At 48.9% G+C, this 11,899-nt stretch overlaps 1 long non-coding RNA gene across 1 annotated transcript; it reads left to right on the top strand.

The window, feature by feature from the left end:
- Positions 1 to 1,337: 1,337 nt before the first annotated feature.
- Positions 1,338 to 9,824, top strand: LOC103163993. The gene is made up of 3 exons (XR_003482211.2): positions 1,338 to 1,476; positions 1,557 to 1,658; positions 3,688 to 9,824. It is a non-coding gene; the product is annotated as an uncharacterized LOC103163993 (long non-coding RNA).
- The last annotated feature ends 2,075 nt before the right edge of the window (positions 9,825 to 11,899 follow it).

Genomic DNA, 11,899 nt, shown 5'->3' with positions numbered 1-11,899 from the left:
CATCTAGACTATTATGTTCAGAAAGGAAATCTGAAGGTACAAAATTCATTGTTCTGTTTTGTATATATATATATATATATACTAGTAATATATATATATATATTATTAATTCAAGTTAGGGAACAGCCTTGTTTCACATGTAAGTCCCTTCTCACTATCCCTTCTCCCTCTCTCTCCCCTCACCCCATCCCCCACCCCCAGCCTACCACCCACCCCATCCACCCACCATTCCCCAGGCAGGGTAGGGCCCTCAACAGGGGCTCTGCAAAGTCCACCAAATCTTCCTGTGCTGGGCCTAGGCCCTTTTAACACCATCTTTTAAAAAGGAGTTATTTTTGTTTTATTTTATATGCAAAAGTGTTCTGTATATGTATATTTCTGTGTACCAGGTGCATGCAGCAGCTGAGGAGACCAGAAGAGGGCGTCAGATCCCCTGAAACTGGAGTTAACAGACATTTGTGAGCTCACATATGAGTAGTAGGAAACCACTGGGAAACAGCAAGCACCCTTACCTGCTGAGTCATCTCTCCAGCCCGAAGCACCATCAAATCATGTAATATATATAATATTATATATAATATATGCTATTTATTATATATATTCATTTATACACATATATACTGTAAATCAAAACTAACAACTACTTCGTTGATCTTAGATATCATTTACTCTTATGTAAATTTGGCTTTTTGCAGTATCTTTTTAAATGGTATTTGTTTAGAGAGGTAGCTGTTGAAAACATAAACAGCAATCAATGGCCTCATCATAACATAATTTTCTGGTTTTATCCTTGATTAGGTCAGGACAGGGATTGTCACCAGGTCGCGTGCAGGTGTGCCTCACTTTGGTCAGCTCTAGAACAGTGATTTGCTCTTATTTTGAGGCTTTGGCAGATTTACCATATACCTAATAGTGTAGCTGTGCTATTAGGGAATTCTGGTACTTTTGTAGGAAGGACAGCATTGTTAAACAGGTAGAAACATGTGTAGCGGTCAATCCAGTTCCAGAAACATCTAGTGGGTCGGGATGCACCGATGAGACACAATCAATACAAAATCTCCCAGAATAGTGTTTTCTTTAATGAGGCGTGGGAAGCAAGTATGAGCGTATGAAAGGGAGGGGGAACCAGAAAAATCTTTGATTTACATAAATTTTATGTACTTCTTCCCCCTTCCTTGAGTTTTGATCACTCATCCCAAAATTACTGTGAACTGTGGGATCTAGGACAGAACGGAAGGAATTCCAAGAGACCAATCAGTAGAAGGACCTTATTAATGCACACCTACGTCGCTTCACGAAAACGGCCAGCAGAGGGCGCGCGTGGCCTTTGACTAACGGTTGATTCCTAGCCCAGGGTCACAAACGAAATGATCCAGGGAGGTGATTTACATTCCTAGCACAGTTCATAGAGAAAACCAAAGGCCAAGCTACATGGAATGAAAATCTCCGATTTGGGCTTATCTCAACGTCACATGTGTGAGTGAAAAGTTCTGAGAACCTTATATCCAAAACAGTTTTCGGTTTGAGGCTGCCTGACTTTTCTGTCCGACCCACAGAACATACAGACAGCACCAACGCAGATGCTGGTCCTTCCTTTACCAGACTCCCGTGGACCTGCAACGGTCGTTGTCGCTTTGGAGGAATCGTCTTCAAGCTAAGTGGGTATTTAGACCATCTCCATTGTCCAGTGACGAATTCAGTTTAGTCCAGCTGAGGGACAGGCTCCTGTCCACACACTTGGGCTGGAAGGAAGGCTGCCAGCAGAGCCTTGGCTGTGGCAGCAGCAAAGGCAACAGCCTGGAGCACTTCTGTAAGAGACCATCTTCTCCCACTCTGCCATTAGCCAAACAAACCTTCCCAAAGTACTCCTTAGTGTTGAGAGAAAAGGCAGCAGCAAAGGTGCAAACTCAGCAGCCGGGCAGGAGAGAGAAAGACCCACTACTGGGCAAGATGCAAGAGGTATCTGGTTAGCAGGGGAACCTGCCTAAGATCAAAATAGGTCCCCTGAATGTGGGTGACAATTGTGTGGCTTGGGCAGTCTGTGGGGCTAGGATTTATCCTTAGTGCTTGAATTGGCTTTTCAGAGCCCATTCTCTTTTTGGAGGGTTACCTTGCTCAGCCTAGATATAGGGAGGAGAGCCTCAGTCCTGCCTCAAGGAGATGTGCCTATTTGTTGCCTCCCCGTGGGAGGCCTTACCCTCTCTGAGGAGTGGATGGCGGTGTGGTGGGGGAAAATGGGGGAGCAGGAAAGGGAAGGGAACTGGGGTTGGCATGTAAAATGAGAAAAGATTGTTTTAAATTTTTTTAAAAAATAAATGATAAAAAAAAGAGGTGTCCCGGACATAGCAAGCAGGAAATGTAACTGTTGCTGCATAGTAAGTTTACAGAGGGAAAGGAACTTCCCTGAATCTGCCTGCCACCAAGAGGTGACCCCTACCCCTTTAGGGTATTGTGATGACTGGGTAAGGCCGTGGCTCCCCTGAAAATGTGCATGTTTTGCTCACATTGAAATAGTTACGGTTAACTTCCTTTTAAGTGACATATGTCCACATGTGGAAGGTAAAGGATAATGTCTTGTGATTTTTAGGCACACCCCTAAGATCTCTCAGTACAGCCCTGGAAACAGTTTTGAGAAGGTGGCATGGGTTCAGCTGACTGCACACCAGGTCTCAAAATGATGAAACAGCCATGACCCAAGGTCCATCGCCAATCTTATTTTCATTGTTCAGAATAACACTTATTCCTCAGTGCCTTAAAAGCCAGGTCCCAGGGTCCCAGGACTGAACTGCTGGATACTCAAAGGCTGAGACAGGAGAGCATTGTGTACTTTAGGAGAGCCTGGGCTCTCTGGTGAAAAGAGGTCTAACTCAGTGAGGCTGAGTCCTACAGTGTGGCAGGGTCCTATTAGCCCACCTCTCAGGAGCATGACCCAGGGGGCCTGCTGTGAGGTAGAGACAAGCCAGCCCTGCCTTGCGGAGCAACTCCCTTTGGTAAAGGGCCTCCACTCCTGAGGTAGAAGGGAGGAGCTGTAGCTTGGCTGCTGGCATGCTTGCTTGGCTAGCACACATGAAGCCCTGAGTTCCATCCCCAGAGCCACTTTGAAACAGATGTGATGGGGCACACCTGTAACCGGGGCATTCAGGAGATGGAGGCATGAGCATCAGGAGGGCCATGTCATCCTTGGCTCCCCAGAGAGCCCAAGGCCAGCCTGGGCTGAACGAAATCCTGCCTAAAGACAAAAGCAAAAACAAAACTGGAGCAAACAAAGATAAGGGATTGTATCTGTCTTTCTTTCTTTCTTTCCTTCCTTCTTTCTTTCTTTCTTTCTTTCTTTCTTTCTTTCTTTTTCAACAGGGGGAATTTTCTCAGAGAAATGACTGCAATTACTGTGGAAATTCTGGTGTCAAATACTAGGTTCCAGGGAGGAATGAGAGATGATAGGCCATGGCAGGGAATGGGCAGTGGAAACCTGGGAGGTAATATAGAGTCAGGCCACACACACACATGCTGGGAACTTGGGCAGGGGATGCAAAACACCTAGTGAAAGTGGCACCTTGGAAAAACTGGACCATCAGAAAAGATATTGATGTAGACAGGATAAACCCAGTAAGAGAACCATCTGAGTGGTCATACTGACCTGTCCCCTGTCTGTCTGTCTGTCTGTCTGTCTGTGATGTGTCCACACAGGGCCTGCCTGTGTTTGGTGAGCTCTGTCCCTGGAGAGTCTCTGCCTAGCAGGAGAAGGGGCCAGGAGTCTCCGGAACCTTAAAGAAAACCATCAGCCCAGAAGACAAGCATTTTCTGTGACTTGTGAGTACTGGAGGTGAGGAAGACTTGAGCCACAGACCAAAAGAAAGGTCCCCTGCTTCAGTCATCATCTTCCTAGCTGAAGAGAAGAGCCTTGCCCCTGGGACCCAAGAGAGAGCCTTGAGGGGACCACCAGGTGACTCTTTTCCTTACAGCCATGCTCACTCTTGCCTCCTTTACCCCAGGTGCTTTTTCTGCCTCAAGTTGTGAACACAGCAAGGGCAGGCTGATGCCTTGGGTCGGCTAGAATGCGATATTGCAGCCATGAAGGCGATCCTAGAGAACCAGCTTTCCTTGGTGGGCACACAGCCTCAGTAGGAAGCCTCACCACCTCATTAAGCACTATGCTGCAGGCTTAGCAGATCCTTAGTGCCCAATGTGTTCCTGGACCTGCACCCTGAGGCCCAGGACCCTGTGGTCACTGGCCACTTGTACACATGAGGCTGCAAACCTGGGTGCTTTTTAGGCCCTCTCCTGGTGTGGGTTGGTGGGCACATAAGTCCCATTCAGAGGTCTGGTGTTGTGTTACTGCCAGGAAGGCAGTCTCCACAGCAGTGGTTAGAAGGGTCCCTGCATACCACGTGTGACTGTGTTGAGATTCCTTGCTCATAGCTATAATGTCATCACTCCTCCTCCTCCTGCTCCTGATTTGTGGTTGGCATCCTTGCTGCCCTCCCTTGGCTTGGCCTGCCTATTGGAAAGGCAAGAAGGACAAAGGCTCCTTGACTGCCCCCTCTCCTCCTGTTTGTCTTGACAGCATTTGGCTGGCTGACCTCCCACGGAAAGCTGACTTCCTGTGGGAAACACATCAGTGTCACTCCTTCACCTCACCCTGGCAGGCCCTCTCTTCTCTTGGGTCTGGAGAGGGAGTGCTTGCATATCGAAGGGACCATGGAGCCCACTCTGTGGCCAAGAAGCATCCCTGAGTCCTTTCCACCATACAGCCCAGAACCAGCTCCTCTCTCCTGTCCTGGTGGACACCAGGCACAGAGGAAACTGAGCCCCAGGGGACACTATGGAGTTGTTTGTGCCCAAGGCAGGATGACCAAAGGTCACTGCAGCCAAGATTTCAGGGTCAGCCACCAATGGCCCTTTTTGTCCTGCCACTGTGAATGCATGATCCTCAAGCCCAAATTCCCCTCCCATCTGGTCCTTAAAATAAATGGTGAGCAATTCCCCACCTGGGAGGTACTGGGAACTTGCTAAGAGATCAGCCCTCACTGCTCCTGGGCCGGGTCACCTCTCACTGCCTTCTGGGGCTGAGGTGCTGAGGAAGCAAGTGTCTCTGCTTTGTCTAGGTCGTAGTCTCTGGTCTTTGGTTCATTGTCCTAGGATACAGCTTCTAAGTGTTGCTTAGTAATTCTTTTGTTCTCCTGGGAGCCAGCAAGCAAAGGGGAAGTGTTTTAATAACTGGTCCTCTGGGGCTGCACCAAAGGAGCCTATAAGTAGACTGAGTGTGATATTCAAGGAAACCTTGGTCTCAGCACTGTCCGGTGGCAGTTGCCAAGCCAGGTCTTGGGAGCTGCTGTGCTGGAGGCCTTGCAGGCTGTGACTAAAGAGTCCTGGAGCAGTGGAGCCTGGCTCTCCCAGTAGACTGGGGACCTCAGCCAGCACAGGGATGGCAAATGGCATGGGGAACTGTCCTTCCTCTGGATCCACTGAGGATCCTGGAAAGCCTAGTCAAGGTGAGGGTCACTGTGACGTGGCATGCTACTGTTGCACAAGCTGCCTTCTGGGTGGTCATGGAGAGAGAAACTTTTGGGGTGCTAATGGAGAGCAGCCCTGCAAGCAACCAGGGCCTCCAGAGGCTGACCTCAGGGGCTGGCTCCCCTGACCACACTGGCAGGGCCACACCCAGCTACCAGTACTTTAGCAGCCCATGAAATGTCTGGTTGGACTCATTTTGACCCCCTACTTCAGCATCAGCCTGAAGCACTATGGGCCGTATGGATTCGAATCCAATGCCTCTTCCTGTTTCCTATGATGGAGACACAGCAAACCCTGGCCTCGTTTCCTAGCCTGTCATGTGCTAACTCAGGCAAGGAGACTCCTAAACCAGGAGGAGAGGAGGTGGTGGCAGGGATGGCGGTGCCTCTCACACATTGCCTTTTGCCCTGATTGCCTTGGTATCTTGGCATTCGTGACCTTGCTATGACCTTCATCTTGCTGGTGACAGTGCTGGTCCTTGGGGACTCCTTGAGTTTCAGAATGTGACTTCACCCCCTTCCTGTGGGGCAGATAACCCTGTGCTCGTGGGAACTTGGTTCTGTGGTCCCTGCCTGGGACTTGCAGTTCTCATTGACTAGCTGTGTTCTTTTACTATCCATAGCAAAGCCCTGTCTGTGCTTCTCAGAAGTTGTGATGTGCTCGGCCACTGGCCTGCCCTCCTGAGTCACATCTCTCCTCCATAGACAGAGCTCTGTTCTGGAATGGCCTCGTGGCCTGGGTCTCCTGCTTCCCCTCCTCCTTGTCAGTGGTGAAGCTGCTGAAGCAGAGGCCACAGTGGGTTCACTCCCAGGATACTTTGCGCTTTCCTGTTAGGGTGCCTCATTCCCTCTTGGGCTCTGTGAAGTCTCCGGTGGTCTTTTCTCGGGTTGCTGATCGATTCTTCTTTTTTGTCACTCTTCTCCCACCTTGAGGGACTTGGGAGCACATTAGAGCACCGTGGAAGGGGCTCACCCTCACCTGTCTAGCTGTCTCTTAGCTCTTTGTTCCCTGGGATAGGCAAGGATTTGTGCCTCGATGGATCCTGAGGGTGGGTGCTGCCTGGGGTCGTGGTTGAACCTCAGGACTGGTTTGTCACAAAATGTTAATCCTCAATAAAGAGCAGACAGTGTTTGAAAATAGCGCTGAACCTGGGAAGGCCCGGGCCATGGTCCTCACAGAGTGTCTGGTGCGAGCGAGTCCCGAACTCCTGAACAGCACCTTAGAGCTGAGTTCCACAGGCAAGAGGGTCAGGAGAGCTCATCTGGCTACATCCCTGAGGAGACTAGTGACATTCACGAAGGGATTTTTTGTGTGTCCTACATGCTACCCTGGTCCCTTTCTCACTGCAGAGATAGGTTGTGACCTCTGAGTCTGGAGGGACACCAACTCTCAGCTCATGGTATGCCCTAATGAAAGTGGCATGTTGAGGAAGAAGAGGCTCCAGATTTTGTCTGTGACCTTGGGACATGGGGAAAGGCATGTGTGGCAAGGGGGGTGGTCCCTGACATACTGAATCCAGAGTTATATGGAAGGGGTGACAAGGACCTCAGCTCTTGCCCTAGAGCAGACAGGACAGCATTGAAAGCCACTGCCCTGACTGAGTGGAGGAGGGGCAGACTCCTCTTCTGCCACCTGCAGGACAGAGCATCCAGGTGTTTCACTCCTCTTGGGTTTTAGCTCTATTACTGCTCCTGAAGTCACTTTCCAAAGAAGCTGGGAAACTCCCTATAGCTGGGAGCAGATCAGAGGCAGTCTCACAACGGTAGTGGGCCAGGTAGCACAGGCCCCAAGATTTCCTGATGCTCCCTTCTCCCTCCCAGGTGCCTGTCATTGTCCTTTCTCGTGGTTTCATGCCTTGTGCCAGGCTTCTCTGGGAGCTAGAGGTGTTCAGAGGCAGTCAGGGAGAGGGAGCCCTCACGTGCAGGGCCAGCCTGCTGAGCTCTTCAGACAGTATTGGCAGTGTTCCTCCTGAAGCCTCTCTGGGCGGCTCTGCACAGGGGTCAGGCCATGTTCCAGGGACAGGGAGCAGCAGAGCCTTTCCCACCAGATCCCAAGTCCCGAGACCTCTGGGCACGAGAGCCTGGACTCTCTGTCTTGCCAAGCTTGCTTTTGTGTTCTCCACTGTCAGTGTCTCCGGGGACATTTTCTTAGCGTCTCTGAGTTCCAGCAAGCAGTCTCTTGGAAGTTCTGAGGAGGAGAGGAAGCAACGAGACTGTGTCCCTGGCTTCTTTGGCCTTTGTCTGGCTTCCCTTACTGTCTGGTTCTTGTTGTCAACTTGCTCGGCCAATTGGAAGCTACTGAATTCTGTCACATGGCAGAAAGTTGACGCCTATACCTCTGGAAAACGTAAAACCAGGATAAGGGCTGGAGAGATGGCTCAGGGGTTAAAGCTGCTTGCTCCATCATTATCCTCAGGTGGGGCTCTCAGATGCCCATACTCGTGTACTATGCTGAGCATTGTTGTGAAGTTGTGAAGCCCCACTGCAGGGTCTAGGAGACAAGAGGCTAGCTGGGCCTTTCCTGGTTCTTGCCCAGTGGAGATGTGCACTCTGGGTTCAGAAAGAAACCCTGTTTTGATGGAGTGTGCAGAGTGATAGGAGAGGACATTTGCTGCCCTCTTCAGGACTTTGTGAAGGGACAGGTGAGCCCAGTGCACACACAAACAGTCTAATAAAGGAAAGGGACCCAAGTCCCCAGGTTAGGACCCCCCTCAACAGACCTCTAACCACCAACCTCATATGTCTTTCTCTGTCTTCTTGAATGGGCAAAAAAACATGGGGTCATCCCTGAGGTTCAGTCCTAGTTCAGAATTCCCGAAGGGATAAGAATGCCCCGTGATCTGAAAGTCACTCCATGGCCCTCAGCCCACAATAATTCATCATTTCCACAACTGGACCACCAACTCCTCACACCAGTTTTGAAATGCAAATGTCTCCTTCGAGCACACACACACACACACACACACACACACACACACACACACACCAGCATCCTCACAGTTTAATCCATCAGTGAGATGGTCACTGATCCTCGTCTTCCCTAGGATAGTCCTCCCTGGGTTCCACCTGATCCCACAGGGGCTTCAACATTCGTCCAGAACTGTTTTCTATCCTAAAATACCAGTTTGAAAAGGCATGTTTTCAAAAATTAATGCACTGGCATACATTATGAATGTCTTAGAACTGGAGGACAGTAGTGTCATGCTTAGAAATGTGGTCTGTGTCATGTTCTTGTCACAACCCGGTCCTCCAAAGACTTAGAGCCTCATGTAGTCATTGTGACTACTTTTGTGGCTCCCCCGAGCCCCTTCAGCAAGATTGTGTTGCCAGTCCCATTATCTCCTCCTGTGGTGTATTAGGTACTGATTGTCACTCCATGGGTGATCGTGGGTGTCCTTCCTGTGCCACAGAGGAAGGCAGTAGAGGAGGGGATGGATGTGTCTTTGCCAAATGCTGAGCCAGGATGAGCAGCAAGAGCTGCTGTTTCTTCATTTGGGCCCTGAGCTGGGACAGAAACCGTGAATGTCTGGGAAACTGGACAGATGAGTGAGTGTGGATGTTTGGACCATAACCTCCAAGCTCCACACAGCACTGTTTGCAGTCCTTTCACTTACCCTTGGTCTTCTGCCTTCCCTCTCTGGGTTCAGATGATGCTCATGGTAGGACTGGGCCTTGGCCAGTGCCCACAGCTCCTAAGTGGCAGAGTCAGCCTGAACCCAGGATATAGTCAGGGGAATTGTTTCTTGTCCATTTGATAGAGGACAGGAGGAAGCTGAAGCCAGGTAGGATTTTATGACTTATAATCTCTTCCCTTTATTAGGCTCAGATGATGGTTTTAGTGTGTGTATGGGGTGTTGTGTTAAACAGTGATAACTCTGAATGTTGCAACTTTATGCTGAATATTGAGATGTGCCTATAGCCCCTGTGCTCTGAGGCTCCCAATGTCTCCTATAGTCAGTCACTGTGACTGGACTCTTGTTTTCCTGAGGCTAACACTTATATCTTCAGCAAGTGTGTGTTACCAGTACAATTGTGCCCTCCTGTGGTTGTATTTGGTGTCAATTGGTACTCTATGGAAGCCCTGGTGTTCATTTCAGATCCTTGTGACCAATTCTGTCATTTGTTTGTATATCCTCATACATATATAGCATATTTACAAAGTGCCATGTATGTTAAGAAGGTTCACTGCTAGTCAGTGGTGAAGAGCTACCTGTAATCCTGGCACTTGGGAAGCTGAGGTGCAAGTTACCATGTGGTATCAGTCTATGGTATCATTCAATAGTAATGAGAATCCAAAAAAGAAATTTTCAATAAACCATGTAAAAAAATCAAAGACTGTAACTAATTTATTTGTTCAATGTCAGGATTTAAAAGTAAGATCTAAAGGATCTAAAGCATGAAACTGAATATGATTTCTTTAGCAATTAAAATGCTTCAGCTGGCTTCAAAAGCATACACACACACACACACACACACACACACACACACACACACACCTACCTCACCTTAACTAAAAACATAGCCCTCGGATTATTTAATTTGGAAGAAGTGAGACACTTATTTTAGGGTTCCTTAAGATGTCATCTGTTCCTGTGTTCCTTGTTCTGGACCTGCATGGTCAGAATCTCCTGGGATCCTTGTGGAAACCCATCAGGGCTCATCCATTACTGCACATTCTCACCCCAAGGCCTTTAGTACCCTGAAAGTCACCATGTAATGTTGCTTCTGCTCCTGAGGCCACACTTCATGGGCTGCTCCCCTTCTTATGTCTGAGAAGCCATGTGTGTCTGTGCTGCTGCTCTGCAGAGAAAAGGAGCCATGTTGGGAGGAGTGTAGCTGCCAGAGGGGCAAGTATCCCAGCTGGCACCCAGCAGGAGGAGGGCAGGTCATTCCTACAGATGTTAGCATCCATCTGCCTACTGTAGCAAAGGAGCAGGGAGCATAATCGAGGTCGTGAGGAGTGAGGTGTATTCTCTATTAATATTAAAAATAGTCCCACATGCATGTATGTATAGTTATTTAATTCTCACAATAACCCTGCAAGACAGAAGCTCTTGTAACTGTATTATAGGTGAGGAATAGCTGTGGGATAGATTCTAAGACACACACATTGCTATTAAATAGCAGGGCTGGGATGCCCTCTCCAGAAATACCGTTTGTCAGGACCAACAGTTTGAGGCAATGGAGTCAGGATTGCTGAAGAACAGCCTCTTGCTCCGTGTATAGATGAAGCCATCTTTGTTTACAGATTCACACAGATTGCCATTTAGGTCCCCTCCTGTCTCAGAACACTGTGGAGGCATGAGAGGCTTTCAGACAGGCACAGAAGGAGCAGGACCGGATTTAGACTCAGGAATGGGTCCACCACATTGTTTCCCAGAGGCCAAGGGATTACTGAGGCCAGGGTTCCTGAGGTAGTAGAGAGAACCTTGTTTCCTTTGGTTTGAGCTGGGTGCTCAGCATGCGGTCCATTTAAAGATTAACCTGCTGGTTACTCTTCCCTTGGCAGTCCTGGCATGCCATGACTTCGAAACAACCCTTCCCAGATACCTCAAAGGCCTGAGGATTCTCTTTTCTCCAAGTCATTGCTCCCAGAAAAGAAAAAGGCCCAGGTTCCATATTAAGGCGCAATTGAGGGAAGGAGCCCACGGCTCCTGCACCGCGCGCTAACGGCCTGCAGAGGGCACTCTGCTCAAGCAGTGTCTCACTGGCTAAAAGCCCAGGCATGGTTTTGTTTTGTAGGTCCTGATCCCGGTGGTCTAAAAGAAATATGCTACTGTAGAGACAAGGTCCTCATACATTAAACAAGAAACTACTACTTTCTGGATTTTCCCATGAATTCTTCGGCTCCTTTTTCCTCGTGTACTATTTCCACAAACCCGAGTTTAAACAAACATCCATCTATTAGGTGTCTGAAGGCTCAAACACACACACACTATGTTCAGTACGGTTTCTGGGGAAAAAAAAATCGCCCACTCAAACTCAGAGGAAAATATATAAAGTTGCAGCCTTCCTGCTGAAGGGGCCCAGTGGGAGGCCGACAGAGGGGGTGGGCATTAGATTGTTATAATGAAATCTGCTGTTTTGTACAAAGAATATACGATTAAGAAGAATGCCATACACGACTAGACAGTGTTGAATGGGACCTACGTTCGAGTCTGAGATGAGGGATAAGAAGCCAGGTGCAGTTGCCAGAGTAGATCTGCACAGAAAGAAGTGGGCATGGGAGCACAGACCCAAAAGCACCTATGCAGGTCTAGGGTTGGAGTCAGAGCTTCAGGATCCAGGAAGGAGATGATGTTCAGAAAAGAAGGGATCCCAGGGTTTCTGAAGAGTTTAAGTAAGAGATGTTGACTGAGAACTCTGTGTGCTGGAATCGGGCTGTA

Source organism: Cricetulus griseus, chromosome 2, assembly GCF_003668045.3.
Source record: "Cricetulus griseus strain 17A/GY chromosome 2, alternate assembly CriGri-PICRH-1.0, whole genome shotgun sequence".
NCBI lineage: Eukaryota > Metazoa > Chordata > Mammalia > Rodentia > Cricetidae > Cricetulus > Cricetulus griseus.
The sequence above is the reverse complement of the archived record's forward strand: the minus strand, read 5'-3'. Positions and strand labels throughout refer to the sequence as shown.